The 24,218-nt window shown below is 41.0% G+C and overlaps 1 protein-coding gene across 6 annotated transcripts in view; it reads right to left on the reverse strand.

Moving 5' to 3' along the window:
- Positions 1-24,218, reverse strand: part of WIPF2 (WAS/WASL interacting protein family member 2) — a 52,604-nt gene that overhangs the window by 28,193 nt on the left and 193 nt on the right. The window contains exons 2-3 of one of the 6 annotated variants that reach the window (XM_038547387.1): positions 16,128-16,264; positions 15,991-16,026 (exon numbers count right to left, since the gene is read on the reverse strand). The exons of 2 other annotated variants lie outside the window; for them this stretch is intronic. The gene's annotated coding sequence lies outside the window, so the exon portion shown is untranslated. Of the gene's footprint in view, positions 1-15,990; positions 16,027-16,127; positions 16,265-20,167; positions 20,313-23,932; positions 24,076-24,218 lie in introns of those variants that run through there. 3 more of the 6 variants (XM_038547388.1, XM_038547389.1, XM_038547390.1) reach the window with 3 other exon arrangements.

Raw genomic sequence — 24,218 nt, forward strand, 5'->3', positions numbered from 1 at the left:
CAGAGAGAGAGAGAGAGGCAGAGACACAGGCAGAAGGAGATGCAGGCTCCCCACAGGGAGCCCAACGTGGGACTCGATCCCAGATCCCAGGACCACGCCCTGGGCTGAAGGCAGGCGTTCAACCGCTGAGTGACCCAGGCATCCCAACATTTTTACATTTTTTTAAAATTTTTTTAAAATTTTTATTTATTTATGATAGTCACAGAGAGAGAGAGAGAGAGAGAGAGAGAGAGAGGCAGAGACACAGGCAGAGGGAGAAGCAGGTTCCATGCACCGGGAGCCCGACGTGGGATTCAATCCTGGGTCTCCAGGATCGCGCCCTGGGCCAAAGGCAGGTGCCAAACCGCTGCGTCACCCAGGGATCCCCATTTTTACATTTTAAAAATGTAAAAACCAGGGGCAGCCCCGGTGGCGCAGCGGTTTAGTGCCTCCTGCAGCCCGGGGTGTGATCCTGGAGACCCGGGATCAAGCCCCACATCGGGCTTCCTGCATGGAGCCTGCTTCTCCCTCTGCCTGTGTCTCTGCCTCTCTCTCTCTCTCTCTCAATAAATAAATAAATCTTAAAAAAAAAAAAAAGGTAAAAACCATTCTTAGTCCATGGGCATTATAAAAAAGACCATGGGGACGCCTCGGTGGCTCAGCAATTGAGTGTCTGCCTTCAGCTCAGGGCACGATCCTGGGATCCAGGATCAAATCCCACACTGGGCTCCCTCTGGGAGCCTTCATCTCCTTCTGCCTGTGTCTCTGCCTCTCTATGTGTCTCTCATGAATAAATAAAATCTTAAAAAAAAAAAAAAAAAAAAAAAAAAAAACAGACCATGAACCAGATCTGACTTGTGGGCCATAGTTTACCGATCTCCAGTATCCTTAGAATCTGACAAAAGGAAAGGGCGAATATTCCAAAGGTTCTAAAAAATCAAGAGCCTTTAGAGGCAGGCAGAATTTGATTAGAAACATGACTGTGAAGGTCTTCAAAATCCCAACCCTTTCAATAATGCCACTACAGGCTGGATGCCCAACAGAGCTTTTTGCTCCAATCACAAGAACTGGACAGTACTTGGGCGAGATGGTTCCCATGGGGAATGGTATCCGAGCTCACTTCAAGAATTGAGCAGCTGACCATTCTTCCAGGGAAACACCTTCTGATTTCTGGTTTTAAAGCTAAGTCTAGGGGATCCCTGGTGGCTCAGCAGTTTGGCGCCTGCCTTTGGCCCAGGGCATGGTCCTGGAACCCCGGGATCGAGTCCCATGTCGGGCTCCCGGCATGGAGCCTGCCTATCCCTCTGCCTGTGTGTCTCTGCCTCTCTCTCTCTACATCTATCATAAATGAATAAAATCTTAAGAGAAAAAAAAAAATAAAGCTAAGTCTAGTTTTTCTTTGCCAGGGATCTAACATACTTGACTTTAAAAATTGATCAAAATAGTAAATCCTCATGATCTATCTATTAGAGGGGGGCGTGCAAATTTAAAATAAAAGGATATAGAGAAAAATAAAAAACCTTCTTCTATTTGAAGTCTCTGGGTTCACTCTGACAGTTACCCCAAAGCATTCTTTTAAAAAGCTAGCAGAGGGGGATCTGGGTAGCTCAGTACGTCAAGCATCTGACTTTGGCTCAGGTAATGATCTCAAGGTCATGGGATCGAGCCCTGTGTTGGGCTCCACACTCAGTAGGGAGTTTGGTTGTCCCTCTCCCTCTGCCCCTTCCCTACTGCTTGTGTGCTTACTCTAATAAATAAAATCCTTAAAAATAAATAAAAAATAAAAAGGTAGCATAAAACAATAGGAAAAAATAATCAAGCTGTATTTCAAAAAATAATAATAATAATCTATTCAGAAACAAACTATTCAACTAATTCCAGTCACTTCAGTTCCTGCCTTTTCTGAGTTTCCAGTTCTACCTATCTTTGCCATTGCCATGACTGAAACTCCTAGAATGACTTGGAAAAGAGATTCAGACAAGTCCCTAATTCTTTTCATAATTCATGGATGATCCAACCTGCATGCTACAAAGTAAAAAATCACCAAGGGAAACCACCTTATGCCTGACAGCAAGCAAGCACTGTTTATAAGGCAAAACAGTAGTCTCTAGCAAGGCAAATCTTTTTCTAAGAAATCTACTGGAAAAGACCACTAATATATTACACAGTTACAAATGCCTTCTTAAAATAGGCTCAATTCAAACTCCTAATTTCAAAATAAATCCATTAAAATAATAATAAAAAAAAAACACCTTCATCAAGTGACAGCCTTTCATACTGACATCCAGCAGTGCTTCTCAACCTTTCTTCTGCCTCTACAAAGACTGCATGCATGACATGCTCCTACAATTGACATTGAATATGCAATGATACACTATGGTAGAGTATCACTGCTTCCTGTTTTACAGGTAAGGACACTAAAGATCCAGAGATGGGTGGAATCTCATGTGTGCACACTACAGAGAAAGACTGATCTAAGGGCAACCACACAAGATCATTCTGGAGTAAACTGCAGAATTAGGACTCAAATTTAGATCTTCTGATCCCCTGCTATTTCACTAATCACCACAAAAAAACATGGGTGATGGAAATTGGTTTGGTTTAGCAATTTCCTACTATTTTTGCCAAATGAAAATTCAACCCACCCCAAATTTCTATTTTATTAATAGAATACAAGCAGCTCTGTTTCCCAAGAGCAGCCCAATGTAAGTAAATTTACATTAATACAACATTCTTTCCCCTGAAAATCCCCAAAAGCTTTATTCAAACCAATTTGATATTGATACAATCACTAATCCAAAGCAGAGGGTCTGCTTTGAGAACTGCTTTTAGTTAAAAATAAGTGAACCTGGGATCCCTGGGTGGCACAGCGGTTTGGCGCTTGCCTTTGGCCCAGGGCGTGATCCTGGACACCCGGGATCAAATCCCACGTCAGGCTCCCGGTGCATGGAGCCTGCTTCTCCCTCTGCCTATGTCTCTGCCTCTCTCTCTCTCTCTGTGACTATCATAAAAAAAAATAAAAATAAAAGTTAAAAAAAAAATAAGTGAACCAAAAACAGTTCATAAAGTTTTATAACAGAATGACAATTTTTTTTCAAGTAGGCCCCATGCCCAGCATGGAGTCCAATGCAGGGCTTGAAGTCACAACCCTGAGATCAAAACCCAAGGTGATATAAAGAAAGGGACACATAACCAAATAAGCCATGCAGGCGCTCCAACAGAATGACAAATTTTAGTGACCAACTACTTTTAATCAAAGGACAAATTCAGGCCTTCTGGGAGCAATCTTTTTTTTTTTCTGGGAGCAATCTTAAAAAACTCTGGGGAACGTGGGTGGTTTCAGCTCGGGTCATGACTCCAGGATCCTGGGACTGAGTCCCATATCAGGCTTCCTGCTTAGTATGGAAGCAGGAAGCCTGATATGATCCCTATGACCCTCCTTCTGTTTGTGCTCTCTCTCACTCTCTTTCTCTCAAATAAATAAAATCTTAAAAAAAAAAAAAAAAAACCAACACTAAAAACTAACATTTCTGAGGCTAGATCAGTTAAGCATCACCTTCAGCTCAGGTCATGATTTGAAGGTTCTGAGATCAAGTCCCAAGTCAGTTTCCATGCTCTGCAGGGTGTCTGCTTCTCCCTCTGCCCCTCCCTCCACTCGTTCTTTACCCCTTCCCTCATTCTCTTTCAAATACATAAAATCTAAAAAAACAAAACAAAACTAATATTTCTGAGATTTAATCTAAGAAGAAAAAAGAGGGTTCTTTACATAATGTTAAATCTTTCCTTTCTGATCTTTTAAATTAGAACTACAAACCTCACCATCTGTGTTCTTCAGAGACCTTGATTTTCAGAAATATAGTGAGACTGTCTCCAGTTCAACAATAAACCAATTTTCATTCCCTTCTTAAGCCCTTCTACCTTAAAAACCATGACAGAATAAGCTTTTCACATCCTCAGGAGTCAGTTTCTTTGAAGTCAAGATCAGAGAGCATTATTTCAAATCTTCTTGATGTCAAATTTATCACAGAATTCTGAGGTAAGTCTTCATAAAATTCAAGCAATACACTTGTAAAAAGCACTCTCTCCTATTCCTCAGAAGACAAAACCCTATTTTTCTATTCAATTTCCTAATGTTTTGTTCCAAATACATATTCCTACATTTTAAGAGCAGGACACTTCCTGGGTACAAAGATGTTGACCTTTCACATTTGATAAATGAAGAATCCAATTTAGTTGCTGTATTTTTCATATATTTAAAATTATCTCGTAAGTATTCTAGTTACCACTACCATTTCGGGCCTTTATTCAAATGGTATTATTCTCCTATTATAAACTCAAGTTTCAACCCAAGTTATTTTTAAAAGAAAAAATATATTTTTAAAATATTTTATTTATTTATTCATGAGAGACACACAGAGAGAAGCAGACACACAGGCAGAGGCAAAAGCAGGTTCCACGCAGGAAGCCCAAAGCAGTACTTGATCTCGGGACCCTAGAATCATGCCCTGAGCCAAAGGCAGACGCTCAACCACTGAGCCACCAGGGGTCCCAGGAAAAAAAAAAACTTTTAATTCTAAATCTTTTTTTTTTTTTTAAGATTTTATTTATTTATTTATTTTTATTTTTATTTTTTTAATTCATAGAAACACAGAGAGAGAATGAGAGGCAGAGACACAGGCAGAGGGAGAAACAGGCTCCATGCAGAGAGCCTGACGTGGGACTTGATCCAAGATCTCCAGGATCATGCCCTGGGCTACAGGCGGCGCTAAATCGCTGCGCCACCGGGGATGCCCTCTAAATATAAATGCTATCTACTTTTATGCTGAAAGACCATCCTTTCTAAGCTTTGATTACTGAGTAAATTACAGTTTTTGTATTGAAGTACCCAACAAAATCCCATGGGGGAAAAATTGACCTTAAAAAGTACGCTCCCCAGCAGCCCGGGTGGCTCAGAGGTTTAGCGCCGCCTTCAGTCCAGGGCCTGATCCTGCAGACCCAGGATCAAGTCCCACTTCAGGCTCCCTGCATGGAGCCTGCTTCTCCCTCTGCCTGTGTCTCTGTCCCTCTCTCTCTCTCTCTCTCTCTCTCTCTCTCTCTCTGCTCCCTCTGCCTGTGTCTCTGCCTCTCTCTCTCCTCTCTCTCTCTCTCCCTCTCTCTCTCTCTCTGTCTCTCATGAATAAGTAAATAAAATCTTAAAAAAAGTACGCTCCCTCCCTCAGAAAAGTCTCAAGGGCCTTAGTTCTGTCTTACAAGAAACAGTTATATGGAATATCGATAAGAAAATTCTTTTTAAGTACTCTCTATACTCAACATGGGGCTCAAACTCATGACCCCAAGATCAAGAGTCACATGCTCTACCAACTGAGCCAGCTAAGTACCCCTCCTCTCTCTCCTTTCTTAAATATAAGTTCTTTATTTTTTTTAAGATTTTAAGTAATCTCTATACTCAACGTGGGGCTTGAACTCACAACCCTGACATCAAGAGATGCAGGCTCCACCAACTAAGCCAGCCAGATCCCCCCATGTTCAAGTCTTTAATATTCTATTAAACCTCTCCCCAACATAAACAGAGAGGGGGCACCTGGCTGGCTCAGCTGGTTAAGCATTTGCCTTGGGCTCAGGTCATGATCCTGGAGTCCCGGGATCCAGCCAAGTGTTAGGCTCCCTGCTCAGTAGGGAGGCTGCTTCTTCCTCTCCCTCTCCCCACCACCCCCACTGGTCTGCACTCTCTCTGGCAGGTCCTCTCTATCAAATAAATAAATCTAAAGAAACAAAAAGAGAGGGCAGCCCCGGTGGCTCTGCGGTTTAGCAACACCTTCAGCCCAGGGTGTGATCCTGGAGACCCGGGATCAAGTCCCACGTCGGGCTCCCTGCATGAAGCCTGCTCCTCCCTCTGCCTGTGTCTCTGCCTCTCTCTCTCTCTGTCTCTCTCGTGAATAAATAAAATCTTAAAAAAAAAAAAAAAAAGAGAGAGAGAGACGAAAGAGACATTTCAAGATCCTCTCTGAAAGACCAATAACTCTACCTATTCTTGTCTCCAGAAAATCAACAGAGAGGTGTGTCTGTAAGAGGAAAGGTTCTAGACATTCCCCTCAATGGAATCAAAATAAATCAAATCAAAATAAATCTAATAGTATCAGAGATGGAACATAAATGTTTAGCAGAAATAGAAAATCAGTTGCTCTGAGACAAAGAAAGTCACATAATGCAGAATGGGTTGTTTTTTTTTAAAGATTTATTCATTCATTCATGATAGACACAGAGAGAGAGAGAGAGAGGCAGAGACACAGGCAGAGAGAGAAGCAGGCTCCATGCCGGGAGCCCGATGTGGGACTCGATCCCGGGACTCCAGGACTGCGCCCTGGGCCAAAGGCAGGCGCTAATCCGCTGAGCCACCCAGGGATCCCCAGAATGGGGTTTTTGTTTGGTGTACTTCAATTCCAGCCAAAAGGAACTACAACCTTGCCTAATGTGGCTTCAATAACCCAAGTAGCTGAAGTGGCAAAACTTTCCAAGCATAGACATTAAAAGCCATTAATGAATCAAATGTTCATAACCATACAACAAACCCTAGAAACAGTCACATCAAACAAGTTCAAAATGAGTAACTCCATTTTGTATATTCTTTTTTTTTTTTTTTTTTTTTAAGATTTTAAGATTTTGTTTACTTGAGAGAGAGCACAAGCAGGGGGAGCCACAGAGGGAGAAGGAGGCTCCTCCCTGAGCAGGGAGCCTGATGAGGGGCTCAACCCCAGGATCCCCAAGGATCATGACCTGAGCCAAAAGCAAATGCTTAATTGACTGAGCCACCCAGGCGCCCCTCCATTTTGTAGATTTCTCAACCAGGTTTAAGACAAAATGAAAGAAACCAAGGGTAACTGCAACAAATAAAAGTAAGTAAAAAGTGAATGAATAGATTTTTGTTAAAACTAGATTTCAAATTCATGAGAAATTTCACCCCATTCTGAATGATGAGCACTTAACTACTGACTCAAATAACCTATGTTGGCCCATTAGCACCACTGGAGACATTACCTTGAAGTAGGAGTTAAATTTGAGAACAGTATTTCATAAATATGCCATCTATTTAATCCAGTAAACCGGGTTTTTTTCACTGCTTTTTTTTTTTAATAAAGATTTTATTTTGGGGATGCCTGAGTGGCTCAGTTGGTGAGGCATCCAACTCTTGATCTCAGCTCAGGTCTTGATCTCAGGGTCTTGATTTCAAGCCCCATGATGGGTTCCACACTGGGAGTAGAACCTACTTTAAAAAAAAAAAAAAAAAGATTTTATTTTTAAGTAATATCTACACCCAAAGTGGGGCTTCAACCCCAAGCCCTGAGATCAAGAGTCAACGTGCCTTTAACCCAATGAGCTCTTAAGCACAGATAGCACTGTATCTTTCTATAGTTTTTTCTTTTATTTTACAGCACAAAGTGCTCAATAGTTACATGTTCATCTGAACAAAAATAAATTTAAGAGTAGCACTGTCTGAAAGGGCAAGCAAACCTAAGTGGAATAAAAAAATAAGTGAAGGGTAGACAATGTGCCAGAAACAGAAAAAAAAATGGTATCTATGAAAAGAGGAAAGGAAGAAATATGAGGCTATGTGCATAGTTTAGTGCTCCAAAAATTTTTAACTTGTTGAATTCGTTCATTCATGAATTCATCTATCATCCAGTGAATATTTACTGACCAGCCATCACTTAATCCATTCAATAAATATCTGTTCTATCTATAACAATGGTTCTAAGGGGAAGGATATTGTCCCCCAAAAGACATGTGGTAACGTCTAGAGACATTTTTGATTGTCATGATAAAGGGTTACTACTGGCATCTCGTGAATAGAAAACACTCTCTAATGCACACAAGAGGCCCCCACAACCAAGAATCATCTAGTCCAAAATGTCAAAAATGCTGAGGCTGATAAACCCAGTTCTAGTGGCTGAACAAGTTTCTCCAATCTTGGGGCTTACATTCTAGTGAAAGAGATAAACAAGGAAACAAAATCTCAGTTACTGAAAAAAAGAATGAAAAAAGAGAAATAGGGATGCCTGGGTGGCTCAGCAGTTGGGCATCTGCCTCTGGCTCAGGTCATGATCCCGGGGTCCTGGGATCAAGTCCCGCGTTAGGCTCCTGCAGGAAGCCTGCTTCTCCCCTTGTCTGTGTCTCTGCCTCTCTATGTCTCTCATGAATAAATAAAATCTTTTTTTTTTTTATTTTTTTTTTAACTTTTTATTTATTTATGATAGGCACACAGTGAGAGAGAGTGAGGCAGAAACACAGGCAGAGGGAGAAGCTGGCTCCATGCACCGGGAGCCTGACGTGGGATTCGATCCTGGATATCCAGGACCCGCCCTGGGCCAAAGGCAGGCGCCAAACCGCTGCGCCACCCAGGGATCCCTAAATAAAATCTTTAAAAGAAAAAAAGAAAAAGAATCATTAGGGGTGAAAGTAGGAATATAGGGAAGTGTTCTCTTTGACAGGGTTGCAGGGAAGGAGGCTGGCTCTCCACAAAGAAGTCTCTCCATGAGCAGAGCAAACCCTATGAACATCTGGGGGAAAGAGCCCTGCAAGAATTAAAGAATAGCAAGTAAAAAGCCCGAGATGGGAACCAGCTTGACATGTCACAGAATAAGTAAGAAAGCCAGGGTAGGGCATCCCAGGTGGCTTAGCGGTTTAGCGCCGCCTTCAGCCCAGGGCATGATCCTGGGGACCCAGGATCAAGTCCCACGTCAGGCTCCCTGCATGGAGCCTGCTTCTCCCTCTGCCTCTGTCTATGCCTCTCTCTCTCTGTGTGTGTTTCTCATGAATAAATAAATAAAAATCTTAAAAAAAAAAAAAAGCCAGGGTAGCTAGAATAATATAGACAAGAGTGGTAAAAGATGAAATCTGAGGCCTTACAGACCATTCTCCAAATCCCTTAAAAGTAGTATCCTTCTCCATCCAATATGTCCATACCAAACAAGTTTAAATCAACTAACAGTTCCATGCCCAAAGTAAACAAGTTTAATCAGTTATCTTATTAAACCCACAGCTTGGTTTAAGCACAGCTAAGGGACCTAGATACTAACTGGAAGCCTTCCAGGGTTAAAAATCACCTGACAATAATGTCTGCCTGTCCACCTGCCCTTCAGTTTTGCTCCTGAAAAGCAGTACAGTATGGCAAGGTAGGAGTTCATTACTACAGTAAACACAATGGCATCCAGTTCCCAAACCAAAGAACTCACACATGGGAGAAGCGCCAGGAGCTACCTAAGAGTATTCACATGCCACTCCTGGAGACTAACAAACAGTAGAAGCCAAACAGGTTCCTATAATTACATAGGAACTGATGTCAACCCAGAATTATGAATACACCTTCGTGTGTTCTAGGACAGAGTATAGTGGAAGGTTTCCACTAAAGCATTTTGGTTTCTCTAAAATAAAAAGAAACAGACTAGAATAACTTTTTATAGATATCTTATCATCCTCCCCCTGACCCGTGCCAAAAAAGCTTGATATAGTTTGTATATACACACACACACACACACACACACACACACACACACACATACAGTTTAAAAATAATCCACAGCCCTCTTCTCTCAATGGAGAAGGTGCTACCTTCCCCTTGAAATTCAATTCAGTCAAATCTCTGGCGAAACAAATTTCTGTCATGTATAGAGATGGAATTAATTAAAACTCTAAGGTTACTCCATGAAAGGAGAAAAATCATTTTTCCAACTGCAGGCATTTTCCATCATGGAAATTCAACTATGCAGCAAATCTGATCCAAAACAAGTAATAATAATAATAATAAATCACATATGCACCATGAATATTTAAACTGAAAATCCTACAACTCCTACAACTAAACCTGGATGTTCTACTCTCCACATCAATGATCTTTCACTGTTACGAGCAGCACGCAACCCTGAAAGAGAAAAGGAGAAGGGTAGAATAAAAGTATGTAACCATATGATGAAATCCTTTTGATATAATTTCTATAATGAAAAATGTAAGTACACACCCCCAACGATGCAGCTTTCCTTCCAAATAGGACACTTGTCATATTGTTTTGTCCTAGATTTGTTTAAAGTCCTAAAAACATAAACTCTGAAATCTACTTATTCACATACTAATTGATGTAGTAAATATTAGATACCACAGGTTATCCCCAGATACAAGGCAACCCGGGAGCCAAGTCCTCTTATCTAAAATGATGACAAATCAATGAGAAGTCTACTCTTATGTTCAATTAAATACCACAGCTGCAAAGAATGGCTTCATAAAAAAAGATGGCTAGAGATTAATTAATGCAAGAACTGTAAATTAAATGTCTGAAAATCATCCTCAACAGGGAATGAACTCACCGAATGTCACCAGCCCTTACTACACCCCTCGAAGCAAAGAGAAAATCCTGTTGATCTAAAAACACTAAAGTATTGGAAAGGTGGGGGAAGGTGTACAGAAAAAAGTCAACTGCAGTAGATCAGTAACAGTTCAAAGTAGTACCTTATAACATAGCAAGTGATCGATAATCTATGAGATAGTAACACTTCAGATTTTGCACTTTTTGTGACATCATTCACCAAAATTTTCAAAGCAAGTTCCAAAAACTTATTAGAGCTGTTTCTAAGGAGCTGTTCATCTTAGGATGTAAATAGGTTCTATGTCAAAGCCAACATGACTTCCTTGGGCTGTATTTTAGATACCAACAGCCACAAGATTTCCAAGAACTAAGGACTAGAATCCTTAGTTCTTTTCAACATTAAAAGACATGTACTATTTGGCTCCTGACTGCCAAGCAATTCACAGCAACCAAGGAGCAGCTGCATAACACCTTATTTCCAGATGCTTTACAGACTGGTAGTAAAAGGTACAGCCATTTTTCTTTTCTAGGCCTTTGGGATCCATAATACAAAAAGAAGAATGTGCCCTTTCATATTATAAAAGTTAAAAACAAACTTCTTTAAAAAAAAAAAAAAAACTTCAAATCACAGCCTTTAATATCTCCAAAAATTATGCTGCATAAATCCAAGACAGATACTTAGTACATCTGTTTCCAAAGCCTGAGTCAATTTTCCACTTCACAAAAAAAAAAAAAAAAACAGATTCTTGGATTTGTACAGTGAAATGATGCAGAGTAGCTCAATGTTCATAACTAATACTTCCTCTCCACCCACACAGGCCAGGAACCAATGGATCTAGAAGTGCTGGCTAAAAAAAAAAAAAAAAAAGTGGGAGTCACACAAGGCCAAAGTTATTGCCATCAGCCAGCATTTAACCAGAGGAGAGGAGTTAATCAGATGAAGGACACACACTCTAATTTAGAAATCCGGACCAAAGCCAGACAGACTAAAACACAGTCTGAATACAAAAGCAATAATAGGTGGATCCTGAGGAGTTTGCCTCAGAGACTTGGGAGCAATAAATGGTTTAGAAGACTCTTCTGAAATAGTTTCCAAACTGATCTGAAGATAAGACACATCTGGGTCCTTGAGTGGTTCAGTCAGTTAAGCATCTGCATTTGGCTCAGGTGCAGGGGTTCTGGGATCGAGCCCCCGCATTGGCTTGGGCTCCCTGCTTAGTGGGGAATCTGCTCCTCCCTCTTCTCCCTGCTTATGCTCTCCTGTCTCTTTCTTTCTCTCAAGTAAATAAATAAAATCTTTAAAGAGAAAAAAGATAAGACACATGTTAGGGTGTTTGTTGAAAACACACGTGTGCCCAGGCTCTAATCCAAACCTACTAAAATCAGAAATCTTCCAACAGAAAAATCTGGTGAACTGTATATTCAACCACCTCCTTAAGTAATTCTCATTGTTAGGGAAGTCTGAAAAATACTGTTCTGCAGGAGTATCAGTACTCAATTACACCAACACTATCGTGACTGAATGGAGAGCAGCAAGGAAAGGCCGATGAATAATCTGGTTAAACATAAATGTGTGGCAGGCATTTATCAATGTTCTCTCAGAAAACACCTTGAAAATGACAGCAAAGGGATATTTTTAAAGGCATAAACCTTAAAAACAGAGAGAGAGAGAGAGAGAGAGAGAGAATGGGAAAGGATGCAACTGTAGAGACATGTCAACAAAATTTTAGGAGCTGGAAAGCACATGCACTACTGACAAGTAACTTCAAAGAAAGGAAAAAGTTAAATGCTTGCAGCAGAAAGTAAATCCTCACTACAAAAATCCAGAAAAAGCTCAGAAACTAAAAGCACCTGGTACCTCTGGACAAAGGGGTTTCAGAGGAGCTAAAACAGGAGAACCGACTGGAAGTCTGTATAAGAAAGGGATCCTCTCTTTCCCTTGCCCATGCTGCCAGGTAGAGGGACTCTGAATCAAGTAAGCAGTGACAGCCTAGGGCAGGAGTACCAAACTGAAAATAGATTGAGTGAACGTTTTATTTACTCAATGATGAGACCTCTCTCCCTCCCCAGTTCTCTTCTCTCACTTGGTTCCAAAACACATGCTGCTGGGCTTGTGTTCTCTAGGCAGGAGACTGGAGGAGTCCTCTCTAAGGAAAATGACAAGCTGCCAATACATCCCACAGCGATGCCTACCACTGGATGAGCCAGGGCTCCACACTCAGAGCTTGTAAGTACCTCATTCTCAAAAATAAACAGACATTTGAAGAAAATCTCTAACAGGAAAGACAGGAATCAAAGTAAACAAAACAAAACAAAAAAAAGTAAACAAAACAATTCCTGACAATGTGTAGAAATACTTACATATAAAGTTCTGAGAACAAAAAGAACTCCTGGAAATTTAAAACACTGATACCAAATATTAAAAATACAATAGAAGAGCTGGAAGAAAAAGCTCAGAGTATCTAAAAACTTAATGAGGAAAAAAAAAAAACTTAATGAGGGGGAGAAAAAAAAAGACAAAATCACAAGAGGAAAAAAAAAGGATCAGTGTTGGAATTTCACCATCTGCATAATAGGGATTCCCAGAAAGACAGAAAACTATCAAAGAATACATTATTAAAAATATAGGGGTGCGCCTGGGTGGTTCAGTCGGTAGAGCATCTGCCTTTAGCTCGGGTCATGATCCCCGGGGTCCTGGGGTCAAGCCCCATGTGAGGCTCTCAGCTCGGCGAGGAACCTGCTTCTCCATCTCCCTCTGCCTGCCACTCCTGCTTGTATTCTCTTTCTCTGTCAAATAAAGAAATAAAATCTTAAAAAAAAAAAAAAAAAGAAAGAAAAGAAAAGGGGGACGCCTGGGTGGCTCAGTGGTTGAGCAACTGCCTTCGGCTCAGGTTGTGATCCTGGAGACTGGGGATCGAGTCCCACGTCGGGCTCCCTGCATGGAGCCTGCTTCTCCCTCTGCCTCTCTCCCTCTGTGTCTCTTATGAGTAAATAAATAAAATTAAAGAGAGAGAGAGAGAGAGAGAAGAGAAAAAAAAATTTCCCAGGACAGATCAAAATAAGCTTTAAGACTGAAAAGGCCCACTGAATGCCAAGCATGATGAATTTTAGAATAGTTACACCATTGTATTTCACATACCTGTGGTTAAGATAGCACCCTAAAATCTTTCAGAGAAAAAACAAATTCCACATGAAAAATTCAGAATCAGAATAACATCAACAATACTATTAAAAGTTAGAAGACCACAAAATGAGGCTTAAAATTTCCAAAGAAAAGCCATCTCCAACATAGCATTTTGTATCTCGTCAAACTCCCAACCATTGTGCAGGCAGAAACATGCAAGGCCCCCCAAAATGCACCCCTCCAATGGAATCCTTTTTCATAAAGCCTCTGGAAGAGGCTCCACTAAAGTATTTGTACTGGGGGCCTGGGTGGCTCAGTGGTTGAGTGTCTGCCTTCGGCTCAGGTCCTGATCCTGGGGTGCAGGATCCCTGAGGGGAGCCTGCTTCTCCCTCTGCCTATGTCTCTCATAAATAAACAAATAAAATCTTTAAAATAAATGAAGGATTTGTACTGAAAAGAGATTTATACTTTCATCAGAGTTTAGGGATGAATTAGCGATTGATGCTCAATGAATCAAGCAGAAGGGAGAAAAAAAGAAAAATGAAAGAATGGTGATTATTATATTAAAGGGAAAATACACGGGCAGCCCAGGTGGATCAGCAGTTTAGTGCCTGCCTTTGGCCCTGGGGCGTGATCCTGGAGTCTCAGGATCGAGTCCTACGTCGGGCTCCTTGCATGGGGCCTGCTTCTCCCTCTGCGTGTGTCTCTGCCTCTCTCTCTGTTTCTCATGAATGAATAAATAAAATCTTAAAAAAAAAAATAAAGGGAAAATATATAAGGAAATACAGTATAATCATAGTACAGACAGTCATACTGGACGTTAATTTTTCTTCTTTAGGCTACATTTACCTCTATCCCCTTTCTGGTCCATGGGGGATGGAAGGGGAGCCTGAAAACATTGGAACTACATTTCCTAGAATGCTCTGTCAATGGGGTTGTGGTTTAAATTCCACCAGTACAGAGTCATTCATTCAAGACCTAAAAGATATAAGTATATGCCATTGTTGTTCTTCTAGTAGCAATGAGTAAGTGTGTGTGGCCTCCAACAGATGACATACATGTGGTTTTATAGGTTTCCAACATTCTACAAATTGCCTGCTTTGGTGTTTAAGATAGCGAAGATTATTAACAGCGCAGTTTTTCTGGAATCTCTGCAAGGTGACATTCCTATGACCTTCCAATGATTTTGTAAGCATCTAATATCCTCTGAAATATCAAGAATGGTTTGTCTTTCTGATTGAACCCTGATACATAATATAAAAACATACAAAATACTGACTTAACCACAACTGTGACAGATCTGTATTAGGAGGATTAGCAGGAAGGGTTGAGGGTAGTTAGCAGTATAGGAATGCAAAATCAGGGGCACCTGGCTAGCTCAGTCAGTAGAGCATGTGATTCTTGATCCTAGGGTTGAGTTTGAGCCTCACACTGGGTGTAGAGATTACTTAAAAAAATTGGGGGGGGGGGGCAGCTGGGTGGCTCAGCGGTTTAGCAACGCCTTCAGCCTAGGGCATGATCCTGGAGACCCGGGATCGAGTCCCACGTCAGGCTCCCTGCATGGAGCCTGCTCCTCCCTCTGCCTCTCTCTCTCTCTCTGTCTCTCATGAATAAATAAAATCTTAAAAATAAAAATTGGGGGGCACGTGGGGTGGCTCAGTCAGGCATCCCACTCTTGATTTCAGTTTGGGTCATGATCTCAGAGTTATGGAGTCAAGCCCTATGTTGAGCTCCGTGCTTGGTGGGGAGTCTACTTCCCCACTCTCCCTCTGCCCTTCCCCTGCTTGCACATGAGTGCACCTATGCTCTCACTATATATAAATTTATAAATCTTTTTAAAAATGCAAAATAATCTTCCATAGTAGAAATTCAAAATATCTAAGGCCAAAAAAAAACAAGCAATAACAGTATAAGCATACTGTATAAGCATAGTATGAGCACACCATGTAAAAATATGGAAAGAAAAAAATAAATAAAAATATGGAAAGAACATGCATCAGAAAAAAACACACTGAAAGTACTAAAAGTGATTGAAGACAAATAAAGAAAGATGGAGCAGCTGTTCTTTTCATTATAAATCTTCTAGTACTATTATTATCTGTTTAAACTATGTATTCTTACTATGTCAATTACAAAATTCCAAAGATTTAATTACTAAAAACCAAAAAATCCTAACACTGTATAAGCAAAACCAAACTTCAGACTGACCAAAATTTCAAAACATCAGGTCTGTACTGATGGATCTGTTACCAATGTAATTAAGAACAGCAGACAATCCCAAACCAACCAAAATAATTAAAAGGCCATTATGCTTAATTCTAGAACCTGCATCTCAAATTCAACTCTAATGAAAGCAGGCTGCCTACTGTGACCTCAATCTCTGCCACAACCTGGGTATCACCTAACAATGTTCATCACTGCAGAGTTTACTCTACCACATGTCAGATATATGAGGAACTTCCAGGCCACTGTAAGAAATCAGGACCAAAATTAATTTCAAAGGTAAGCACAAAAACAGAGGGACAGATCTTACCTTAGCTCTTTTTTTAGGGTTTTCGATTTAACACAACTGAAAAACAAAAACATCCAACATCTGTGGTCAAAACATCTTTAGAAGTTCTTAAAAAACTGTTTTAAAGAAACTGTTAATTAGATTAAAAGGTTGCTTACAAGGCAGGCTGAAACCTAGTCACTGATGAGATGGCTCTTCTCACTGTAGACTAGCAGTGTCTCATGTGACCAGGCCTCAGCTTCCATGTGCCAGCCTGCATTCCACACTCCCCTCACAAACAGACAAGTAGAAAAGCCTACCCAGAGAACAGTCAGAAGTAAGGCAAATCCAGTGATGACAGCCTCCATTAGAAAAAGCCTGAAAGAAAACTTAAACAGATGCTCCATAAAATGTTGATCCAGACTTCACATGGAGAGAAGTGTCATGCCTCATTTCAAAGATAATATATTAAGTCCCAACTCACCACAGATAATCTAATAACAAAGCTGTCACTTTCATTGTTGAGGAGTCTCTTCTCTCGCTCTAATGCCCCTAAGCCAACAGATACACAGACGCTTCTTGCTGAAATGCTAGAAAAATTTGCACATTTTCATTCCTTGCTCGCTAGTGTTGGGCTGCTAAACCAAGATTCTACTTTAAGTTACGAAAACAGGGCAAGCTGATCCAATTACACAAGAAAGGTACTAAATCAAACAGGACCATCTGGGCTTTGAGCAAGAGTACTGTGATTTCTGAACAAAAGTCAATATACTTGCAGATAAAAATGCTTTCATATATTCAGAATTATAATGGCCCTTGGGCTACTATTCATTTGCACGTCCTACAAGAGTTATACATCATGTTAAGACATATGGCCTAGATGATGGGTACGACAATGTATTATATTCACCAGTTTATAATGAGAACATCTGTGCTCTCTTTCTAGCCCTATGAGGCTTACAAAAAAGTCAATATTCTCTAGAAGTAAGTTTTCTTTCCTAAATAGCAGGTCTGGCAAACTAGCCATTTCATCATCCCCATAATCTGACAAGATTGAGTTCAGGGTAGTATGGCCAAAGACTCGTCATCCCCCATAATCTCAGAATGGTTCCCTAAGTAATCACTAACTTCCAAACCAATTTCCAAGATCCTAAAATTTTAAGACCTAACCCAGCCATACAAGTTTAATTTGTTGGACAGAAAAGAAATCAAGGCTAAAAGAGTAGCCTTTATCCAGAAAAGTTCTTACAGAAAACATGTTCCATCGTACAAGCATCAGATTTCTTCATGATATTGATGATTTCAGCATCAACTCTAGTAAATTAATACCTGTGAAAAGAATTGACCAAAAAAAAAAAAAAAAAAAAAAACCCAAAAAACAAAACAAAACAAAACCTTCTCCTGTAAAGCCTGGGCTCAAAATTCACTATTGTGGGGTGCCTGGGTGGCTCAGTTAGTTAAGTATCTGCCTTCGTTCAGGTCATGATCTGAGGTCTGAGGTTCCAGCCCACATCGGGCTCCTGGCTCAGCGGGAGTCTGCTTCTCCCTCTGCTTGTTCTCCCTGCTTGTGAGTGCTTGCACGCGCACATGTGTGCTTACTCTTTCTCTGTGTTAAATAAATAAATATATAAAATCTTTTTTAAAAGTTCACTACTATTTATGTGGTTTTTCTGGAGACCTCACACTCCCTGAAGCCTTACCTCTTTGCTTCTCTCTCCCTAAACTCCCAAAAACACTGGAACTTACTTCCTTCAAATCTTCAAAATAGCCATGTTCTTTCCATTCTTTCTGTCCTGAGGACTTCCACCTATGCCATTCTCTCCATCTACAACAGTCTTTGGTCTGCCCTTCATCCTTTAGGTTTCAGCTTTAAAAATTCCTTAGTAACATTTCCTCACTGCCCTGTTTCTCAATCAACCTGGTTAGGCTTCCTATTAGCTGTTTCCACAGTATTTACGGCAGCAGTAATTAATTATGGTTTAATGGACGTCTTCCCCACCAGACCATACAGCCGCACCAGTGCAAGGACTGAATCAGTTGTGTTCACTGACGAAGCACAGTACTTGTCACACAGTAGGAGCTCAAAAATTCTTAGCAAATAAATGAGTAACAGGGCTAAAAACACACCAGCTTTGGCAATTTTACTTATAATTTACCCCACAGATACAGTCATACATGCTAAAGGCCAAATGTATATGGTTATTCACTGGAGCATAATTGGTAATAGCATTAAGACTAGAAATATTTAAAATGTCTACCAATATGGAGCAGATGCCAAATCTTTTTACTACTTATACAGAATGATTGCCAAAGTAAGTTTTTAAAAACGCAGATAGTACTAACAGCATCCTACGTTTGTTTATGAGAAAAAGCAAAAAAAAAAAAAAAAAATACACACACACACACACATGCATGTTTTATATGTACATATTTTCTCTGGAAAGAATCTTAAGAAACTGAACACATTAGCTGCCCCTGGGAAGATGAACTGGATTGAAGAATACAAAAGCAGAGAAGAGAGACCATTCAGTGTACACTTTTTAACTTTCAAATTTTTAACCATGTGAATGTATTATCTACTTAAAAAATAAAATTTGGGGGATCCCTGTGTGGCTCAGCGGTTTAGCGCCTGCCTTTGGCCCAGGGCGCGGTCCTGGAGTCCCGGGATCGAGTCCCGCGTTGGGCTCCCGGCATGGAGCCTGCTTCTCCCTCCTCCTGTGTCTCTGCCTCTCATTCTCTCTCTCTCTATGTCTATCATGAATAAACGAATAAATAAATCTTTAAAAAAAAAAAGAAAATCAGATGTTTAAAAAAAAATAAATTAAAAATAAATAAAAAATAAAATTTGTTAGGGGCACCTGGCTGACTGAGTTGGAAGAGCATGCAACTCCTGATCTCAATGTTGTGAATTCAAACCCACAGTGGGTGTAGAGATTACTAAAAATAAAATTAAACTTTTTATTTGTATTTTTTAAAGATTTTATTTATTTGAGAGAGTGCACGTGCATGCACAAGACAGCACAAGCAGTAGAGAGGGAGAAGCAGGCTGCCCAAAGAGCAGGGAGCCCAACATAGGGCGCAATCCTAGAACCCCAGGATCACAACCTGAGCCAAAGGCAGATGCTTAACCAACTGAGCCATCCAGGTACTGCAAATTAAACTTTTTAAAACAATAAATAAATAAAATTTTACTAAATTGCTTACTATCCTTATTTTCTAAGACAGTGATGGAGTTTAAATGACTTTGTGATCCTGCCTACTAGCTGAGGACTGGGAGAGGGATGTGGACAGAAGGAAAACTCACAGGGCACCTGGGTGGCCGAGCAGTTGAGCGTCTGCCTTCGGTTCAGGTGGTGCTCCTGGGGTCTTGGACTGAGTCCCTCACCGGGCTCCCTATGTGGAGCCTGCTTCTCCCTCTGCGCATGTCTCTGCCTCTCTCTCTGTGTCTCTCATGAATAAATAAATTAAATCCTTAAAAAAAAAAAATAAAGTGGTACAATCTACTATGGGATAGGCTATCTGAGATTTGTGGATAAATGAGTTTTCCCTCTTTTTTTTTTTAAGATTTAATTTATTCATGAGAGACACAGAGAGAGAGGCAGAGACATGCGCAGAGGGAGAAGCAGGCTCCACATAGGGAGCCCGATGAGGGACTCAGTCCCAAGACCCCAGGAGCACCACCTGAACCGAAGGCAGACGCTCAACTGCTCGGCCACCCAGGCATCCCTTAGATTGTACCACACTAGAAGAAAATCTCCATCTTTTTTTTTTTTTTTTTTAACAAATAATTGTCCCAATCTGTACATATGAGAATGTTTTCATAGTCAGAAGGGATTATTGGGAGGAAAAAAAGGGATTATTGAAGTCAGCATTTTTATAAGCTTAGAAAGTAGGTCAATGAATTTCTACTGAAGAAATATCATAAATACTAAAACTACATTATTTTCACCAGAGGGCCTCAAAATCTAAAAGGAGCTTAATCTAAATGCACAAAGTTCAAAAACCTAAAAAATTTTCTGAAAACTAATTATAAGGTGAGGAAACTATACACATTCCTTAGACATACAGATTTGCCAAACTTCAAGACATTCTTCAGTAAAGAAATATCTGAGACAAGATTAAACACAACTCCAATAATCCTGTTTGTTACCAAATCAAAGCCCTGGATCAGAGTCAAAACCTTTGGATCTGAACCTGTTAGTCTCCCAAACCTACGTACCGGGAACAGAATACTCTGGGCTAACAATGGCAGGAGGAAGCTGAATCCAGAGTGACCAAAGAGAGGATTTGTTTCCGGGTTAGCTCCAATGTTACAAGGGCCACTGCCATGGACTGCAAGAAATGATCATAATCCACTCCAAGACCTATTGGAGACAAAGTTATCTTCAACTAATTATCCCCTAAAAAACAAAAGGATGTTTACTAAGTAGAACACACTGAAAAGGTATTTACTAAGTAGTACTGAGGACAGCCATTCTAAATTGTTATAACTTTGCCATGTTATATAGCAAATCAGAAGCCACTTCCTGGCCCTCCATTTGATAGCTTACTTGCCTCGAAATGGTCTTTCTGCATGTTCAGTCAAAATCTTAAGAGATCTAAGACTAATACAGACACTGGCAAATGTATCACCTGTTTTCCCTACTAATATTATTTATCTCCATAAAGTTTTTTTTTTTTTTTCTTTAAAGTAGGCTCTACACTCAGCATAGAGCCCAATGCAGGCCTGCAACTGACAACCTTAAGATCAAGACTTGGACAGACACTCACCCAATTGAGCCACCCAGGCACCCCTCTCCATAAAGTTCTATTCAGCATTTTAAAATACTCCTCTACAGGGGAGCCTGGGTGGCTCAGCCAATTAAGCATTCTGTTCTTGATTTTGGCTCAGGTCATGATCTCAGGGTTATGAGATGGAGCCCCACATTGTGTTCTGCAATGGGCATGGAGCCTGCTTAAGATTCTCTCCCCCTCCCCACTTGTGTGTGTGCGCTCACATTCTCTCTCAAATACAAAATTAAATTAAATACTCCTCTATAATAATACCAAGAAGTGCTCATGAGTTTAGACTGTGGCTCCCTAAGCTAAAGGCTTGGGAATGAGAGTGTAGCAAAAAAATGTGGGAAATTCTCTCTCTCTTCCTCAATGCCTTGGACTTTGAAAGCTGGGCAGAGGCAATGATTCTGCATTTAATCAGCAGATGAATAAGAAACAGGTCTGAATTTAGAAAAAGCATAAAGGAGCACAAGAACATTCAGAAAAAAGTACTGCCTCTTATTTCCTTGCAGAGAAGCTCTCAGCATCTGCCAATGAACCTCATTTTGACATGGAGCACCCCATCTACTCTAATCCGGGGCATATCCCTCAAGAGACTGTCCGTCAACCGGAACTCTGCCAACTTCTGCTTGGGAATTGTGTGGAGAATAGTAGCAACAAGAGCCTACTTTGAGAAGGAGCTCAACAATCACACTCAAGAAGAAAAGAAGTTATTTGGCAAAGGGAAGCTTGTTGCCAAAACGTTAGTCACAGCTTAAGGTCCCAGTTTGTGTGTCTGCAACTATTCTTTGCTCTGACAGAATCTATTCTCCGGCCCAGAAAATCCGGCTCAGCTTCTGTCACCCTCTTCATCTGAAGCAGTCAAGAATCCTTTTATTTTGAAGGTATCAAACTGTGACACAGACAACATGCCCACCAGAGACTAAAAAGGAGGGGGGCAAAATGTGTAATTTGCCATTTTCCACCTAGGAATGGCTCAAGTACAGCAAAGGAAAAACGTGACAGAAGGAAAAATGGAAAATCATATGCTAAAGAAGGAGGCTATACCAAAAGCCTGCCCAGAGCTCTGAGCCCCCGTAACTTATTTCCAAACCCTCTGAAAAACAGAGATCCTGGGGTTGAAATAACAGCAAAATATTAAGCAGGTTTTTTACCCTCAAATAAGTGTATAGTATATACTTTATAGCCTGAAGCTCTTCCTGCTCTTGCTGGGGTTAGTAAGAACAGTATGGTTTGCTGAAACAGCGTGAACCAGCGGCCCATGATTTTCACAATCACTTTAGAGGAATAGGAAAACAGACTCAAGTACACTAGGTTACTCTACCACTCAAAGAAGAGGTCAAGAAAGAACTGACAATTTGCTCTTCAACAGGAACAGGACTTCTCTCCCTTCTCAAAAGCCATTAGTAAAACCGGAAAAACTCCACTGTTCTCACCACCTTCCACCTTCCTCTGCATTTCACCTTTGTGCTGACATCACATAACTAATCAGTACGAACTAAAGTAAATACTACTCTGATATCGAGTATGAGGTAGAATTGGAAACTGCCCCCCCCCCCTTAAGCAAATCACGTCAGACCTCAGAAATGCCAAGACTTTCAGGAACAGTTCTTCTAAGCTAAATTAAATAAGTTTACCTATGGGCAAAGTGTTTAGAATATCATGCCCAAAGAAAAAGTTGGAATAGTCAAAATTTCAAAGTATTAACAATAAAGAAGCTAAAGCTGTCCACAAGCACACTGCTGCCCAACAACTGGCAATGGGGCCAAAGTCCTTGGGCCAAAGCAAAAGACTCAACTGTCTAAAATACTATTTTTCAATGAATTCCCAGAGTTTCTGAGGAAAGTCAATCTTTGTCAAAAAGTAAAATAAAACACTGCATTCTCTGATTCTTCATCAACCAACCTCATTCAGCCTCAGCTCTAACTTCCCTATCTCCAGCTGGATGATAGTCAATACAATGTAACACAATAATATGAAAATTTTGGGCTACTAAAAGTTGACTTTGAAAAAAGTCAAAAAATCGGACATGTATCAAATCAAAACCAACCATTCCCTGGCACAACAAATACAGCAAGGCTGAGAGGAAGAAACCTAGAAACAAGTCTTCTAAACATCAATACCTCAATCATGTTTTCAGAGATCACTTCTTTGCAACCACTTTATTTATTTACTTACTTATTTATTTATTATTGAAGTTTGATTTGCCAATAGTATAACGCCCAGTGCTTATCCCATCAAGTGCCCCCCTCACTGCCCGTCACCCAAGTCACCCAAGTCACCCCATCCCCCTGCCTGCCTCCCCATTTGCAACCACTTTAAAGATCCCATTCAGTTAACACCATCTTTTAAAGGAAGAGAGGAGGGGATCCCTGGGTGGCGCAGCGGTTTGGCGCCTGCCTTTGGCCCAGGGCGCGATCCTGGAGACCCGGGATCGAATCCCACATCAGGCTCCCGGTGCATGGAGCCTGCTTCTCCCTCTGCCTATGTCTCTGCCTCTCTCTCTCTCTCTCTGTGACTATCATAAATAAATAAAAATTAAAAAAAAAATAAAGGAAGAGAGGAGCCAAACCTGTCTTTCAAAGGGGAAAAAAAAAATGAGGCAGTTTAATAACTTGCCTCAAAGTTACTTAGTAAATCCATACGTACACTAGAACAGTCCTTATTCAATGAGGTTACAGGAGACGAAAAACAGACACTAAAAACATCGGGGGTGGGGAGTGGGGCAAAGCAGTAACAGATTATTCAAATCCCTTAAAAAAAAATATGAATGCCAGTACACACCAGCTTCTTCCAACTCCTCACCCGAGTGTCCTAAGAATTTTCCTTCTTGATCACTCAACACCACACCGCACACGGCCCACGTCTAAGAGTTTAGGATTTCCGTCTTCCCTCACTTCACACCACTCCAATCTGAACCCTCAACTCTAGGCTGCTCTCATGCGCAACTCACCACTTCTCAATCCAACCTTTAACTCAATTCTGATTCCTTCTCAACCAACGCTCCCTAGATTCCCTCTAGTGGAAGCAGTTTCCCAAATCATCCTCTGAGCCATTGGTTTTCACTACACTCAATCCCCAAAATGTCACAGTGGCCTCCTCACTCAGAGCATCCTGTTAGTTACCTGATCACAACAGGTCCTCCCTCCCCATCTCCCTTTTTGCGCACGGTGACTTGTCCCTCACGCCGAGCTGCCGTCTTACTCACCTTACCCAACCCTTCAGGATCCCTTATTTCCTGCCTCTCAATAACCTTCTTTCCCATCTTCAGTCAGAGCTCGCCCCACACATTCCCGACCACTCCTCCCTGCTTAGATCCCCACGCCCCACTCCAGACCCTGCCACCCACCACGTTCCATGCACCCCTCAGACCCCGCCCCCAGGATCCCTCTCTCCTCAGGCCCCTCCCCCAGTGGCCCCTCTCCAAGCCCCGCCCCAATTCCCCCCTCCCCCGGCTCTCCCTCCCACTCAGGTCCGCAGGTCATCTCAGCGAC

This window comes from Canis lupus, chromosome 9 (genome assembly GCF_011100685.1).
Source record: "Canis lupus familiaris isolate Mischka breed German Shepherd chromosome 9, alternate assembly UU_Cfam_GSD_1.0, whole genome shotgun sequence".
Classification (NCBI taxonomy): Eukaryota; Metazoa; Chordata; class Mammalia; order Carnivora; family Canidae; genus Canis; species Canis lupus.